General features: G+C 34.3%; 1 pseudogene; it reads left to right on the top strand.

The window, feature by feature from the left end:
* Positions 1-3117, top strand: part of LOC107680766 (tyrosyl-DNA phosphodiesterase 1-like) — a 26244-nt pseudogene extending 23127 nt beyond the window's left edge.
* Positions 3118-4899: the final 1782 nt, after the last annotated feature.

Below are 4899 nucleotides of genomic sequence, written 5' to 3'. Positions count from 1 at the left end.
TTTTGGAAGACCAAACAAAGTAGTTTCGCTTTGAAACCAACGAAACAGCGTCACACACCGCGGCCTACAGTAAGCAGAGGCCGGGGGATAAAGTGAGGAACGGCGGGAGGGCTAGAGTGAGCAGAGGCGGGGGTTTCAGAAAAGCGCGGCCCGGCGGATTCGACGAAGGAGGCTTGCGGCAACCACATGTGACGACCCCGGACTGGACTCCGCTTCATCCATGGTGAAAGCCGATCTGGCGATCCACAGCACTAAATTGATGTATTTCCTCAGCGACCAGCACGGATCAGCTCCAGGCATGACGAAGCGGATAGCTTGTAACACTCCAAAGAGAAAGGAAAAATTTAAATCGCATCATATGACCCCTTTAAGAAAAATTGGGCCTACTTTAGGACCTTTAAGATTTTTTGCATTGTGACATTTTTATAATGCAATTTTCATAAACACATTTCCACCCTAATACTCATTATTGTAATGCCAAAATATTATTTAAATTCCAAAAATAAACATTTAAATATCTATATTATCTATAATTATCTATATTATCATCATAGTATAGTTTTATTGTCTTTTTCTGATTTAAATAAGTATTATAAATCACGGTTGAAATAAAAAAACTCAAAAGTTAAATGTTTTTATACATTAAATTATTGAGGGTTTGGGAGGAAAAACATGCTTATTGTCATAAAAAAAAAAATTTTTTTTTTGACCCATAACTTCACATAAACACATTTCCACCCTAATACTCATTATTGTAATGCCAAAATATTATTTAAATTCCAAAAATAAACATTTAAATATCTATATTATCTATAATTATCTATATTATCATCATAGTATAGTTTTATTGTCTTTTTCTGATTTAAATAAGTATTATAAATAACGGTTGAAATAAAAAAACTCAAAAGTGAAATGTTTTTATACATTAAATTATTGAGGGTTTGGGAGGAAAAACATGCTTATTGTCATAAAAAAAAAAACTTTTTTTTTGACCCATAACTTCATATAACTTTTTGTCATTTTAAATGATGAGTAAATGTTTTAGTTGTAAAGTGTTTCTTATTTTATGTATTATTTTATGTCTAAAAGGATTTTTTCAAATATGACTTCTTTTAAGGGGAAGGGGATATTATAGTTATTATGGTTTCTTTAACAAGAGCATCTGTCATGCTCACTCTCACAGTTCATTTCACCTGTGCCCCTGCTGTCAACACCTGTGATATTAATACAGACCGAACCTACTGACAGACTCAAATGTATACCTCAAAGAGTACCTTCACCTCTATATTAAGACAAACTTAACACATTTCTATTTCTGACCTGACTTGCTGATGCTTCTGCTCAGTGATGAGAAAATTATAGATTCATTTCAGCTCAGAACTTCTCATCACTCTCTACTCTTCAAACAGGCTCAGTCTCGGCTCACGGCTAAAGAGGGAGGACTAGCTCCCTCTTAATGTGAATTAATGGACCGCTACTCAGTAGCTACTTGAGTCTAGTTCTTTAATTCAGTGAGGAGACCTTTGAGTGCTGTTTAAGAACGCCATTAAAAGAATAGTTCACCAAAAAATGAAAATTCTGTCATCTATTTACCCTCATGTTTTTGAATTAATTTTGGATCCATTTATAGCAGAATGTCCAAGCTGCAATTTTCCATACAATGAAAGTGAATGGTGACCACAGCTGTGAAGTAAGTTTATACTGGGTAATGTTCATTTTTAGGAGAACTCTTCCTTCCAAAAACATGAGGTTGTTCTTTATGAATGCTTTTTTAATGTGCAAGAACAGATCATGTCAGAAGTGTGTCATTCTTGTTCATTTTCAGTAATCATTTTGGTAAATTGCATGCCATTTTTATGCGCCCATTCTGCCATAAAGACAAACCATAGATGGTTATGATGATTAGTTTTTCTTGCCTTCGTCTTCACGTATATTGGTGCTGTTCCAGGCAACAATTAAGCCTGGATGTGACTGTTTGTGTAGCCCTACTGCTGTGTGTTCCTGCTGTTAGATGAAAACTGTCATTATTGAACGGTCTTGAAATTGTTGCACTAACTAAATCATTTAGTAGTTCTTGCTAAGGCAATCATCGTTATTACTATTGCTCATACTCGGGCTTAGGAATCTGAACAAACCCCTAACTTTTAAGTATTAAACTGTAATGCATAATTCATCCTGCACCGTTTGTTCATTTAGTTAATTTAGTAAAAAAACTTAAATTAAAACTGAAAAAAAAATATATATATATATAGACATTTTACAACAAAATTGCTAAAACTTTAGGTACAATTAAAATGAAAATAACATAAATTTAAAAACTAATTCAAAAGATTAACAACAAATATAGTATAGTATCTCAATGATACTAAAATAACACTGTTATGTATTACTTTTTAAAGCAATATGTATATATAAGACAAGCTTTTTGAAGGTTGACTATAGTATACCTCTGTATTTCACCCAGTTATCTGTGAGAACTCACTTATATCACAAGTGACTCACTTATATTTTCCTGTGCATAAGTTATAAAGTGTAGCCTAATGTTCTCATATTACAGGTATTATATCTAAGCTGTTTAACAGTGAACCATTTGACTCGTTCACTACATTGTTTTGTTTCATGTGCTTTTTAGAGGCATTTTAACTGCTGGGTTATTTTGTGATTGAATCCAGTTGTGTTGGCTGGTTACCATGGATACTGCCATTCTACAGTCTTCTCCAGAAGTCTATATCCTATAATACATTATTAAGTAAACCGCAGTTTGTGCACGATCCTTCATACTGATACAGTCCACACACTACAGTACAGTAGTTACGCCACTGGTGAGCATCTATCTCAAGGCAGGTCAGCCTTCAGGGAAAGGTCAGAACCTTCTCCTCTGTCCATACCGGGAATCTTTGTTGGCCCAAGGCAAATACGTAATTCTGCATCATCACAAAGCATCATGAACTGTGCCTGGAGCAGGTCAGACTCCGAGACTGTAAATCTCTAGGGTTTCCATTAATGTATGCTGTTGCATTTCACTTGTGTTTTCTTCTTGCAGATCAACCGTGGATCTGGAATATTCCTTATGCTCAAGCCCCAGACACTCGTGGAAATGTATGGGTTCCTTCTTGATCAGTTCGAGGTGCTGGGATCATCTGCATAAAACAGAATTAACATCAGACCATCGGCGTCTCACTCCGCTTTGGGTCTGTTCGGGTTCACACTTAATGAGGATTAAGACACCTAAATTACACACTTTAACCTTTGACAGAAATGGTAGATGTACACCATAATAGTGTACACCCATAATCAGGGGTGCACATAAGAAATGCGCTGTGTAAATTAGTTCAGAGCGCGCGTTTGCGTACCAACATGGTTGAGAGCTGTTAACTCACAATTACCATTTTATATCGACAAACTGTACTGTATAAGCTTTCTATTCAAACTGAAAGCATAAATCTAGGCTACCCGCTAACATTTTCAAAACACAATGAAAGTTGGTCTCTGTCTCTGCTAATAAAAAAAAGTTTTTTACTCTGAAAAAAAAAAAAAGCGCTTAAGTACCGTAAATGTTCAGATTTTGATTAAAGATTACCAAGACAATTTTTTTCAGCGGATTAATTTGCACGGATTAATTGTTCCCATCAAGACTAGCAATGTGCGCTAGTAAAGTAAATAAAGTAAACTTTGATTTCATGCGGACTTTAAGTTTGAAAATGAAAAATTTAAATAATTCAAATGAAAAATAATAATTAAGGTTTAAATTAAAATGATAATAATAATAATAAAAATATTAGCATTTTATTTTTAAGTTTACTATAAAATAATTGTATTTGTATTTAATACTCCCTTTTTATTTTAAAATAAAATAGTATTATCACACTTTATTATTTAGTTTATTATTTTATTGAAAAAAATAACTAAATAAAGTGCAATAATATTATCACTATTATTAATTTATTTTTTATAGTTATATTTGATGGGTCACACCATGTGCCGTGTGAGGACCAAATCAAATCTCCAGGTTCTCATATGAGAACCAGGCTGAAAAACTTATGTGCACCCCTGCCCATAATGCTGTATTTTAGTCCTGTTTTGTAATCATAGAAACTGTAGAGATGTTTAGTTATGCCTTCATTGTAAACATTTTGTAAAAAGGCCAAATAAAATGCATTTTACAACTGGAAAAGCTTGAACTAAATACATTTTTCAGTAGCAGTGTCCTCCTATTACTTGTGGAAAGAACTTGTTACTCTTGAAATCCAGTAATGTATGTTGAAAAAGTTATGCCTTCATTGTAAACATTTTGTAAAAAGGCCAAATAAAATGCATTTTACAACTGGAAAAGCTTGAACTAAATACATTTTTCAGTAGCAGTGTCCTCCTATTACTCTTGGAAAGAACTTATGTTAATCTTGAAATCCAGTAATGTATGTTGAAAATAGCAATCAAATTATGTTTTTATTCAGCGAAACTACTGTCAATGGTTTTGACGCAGTTATGTTCACTCCTTGATGTTTGTGTGTGTGTGTGGTCAGTTCTCAAGTTCATGCAGTGTCCTAGCAAAGTTAACCAGGTGTAGTTCATTACATTAACTATGGACATTTTCCACTAACATATTACAAACAATATATCTTGTTCTATCTTTTAAGACCAATCAAACTTTATTTTCAACGTTTTGATTGGAAAGTATGCTTGTGATAGTTTTCTTTAACCATAAAGTATGGCGTTATTTTAATGACAAATGTCGAGAGCGCATTATTGTAGCGCGAAAGCACATTAATACAATGCGCGAGCGCGAATATCTCTGCTGGCGCGCGGATTTCCCTTGCTCTAGCACAAAACCGGACGCTCGCGCTCAGATACACGCTGCTCTCGCCCAGAGAGAGTGCGCGCACTTAAAACGTGTCTCTC

This window comes from Sinocyclocheilus anshuiensis, unplaced genomic scaffold (genome assembly GCF_001515605.1).
Source record: "Sinocyclocheilus anshuiensis isolate Anshui unplaced genomic scaffold, SAMN03320099.WGS_v1.1 scaffold869, whole genome shotgun sequence".
NCBI classification, from domain to species: domain Eukaryota; kingdom Metazoa; phylum Chordata; class Actinopteri; order Cypriniformes; family Cyprinidae; genus Sinocyclocheilus; species Sinocyclocheilus anshuiensis.
The sequence above is the reverse complement of the archived record's forward strand: the minus strand, read 5'-3'. Positions and strand labels throughout refer to the sequence as shown.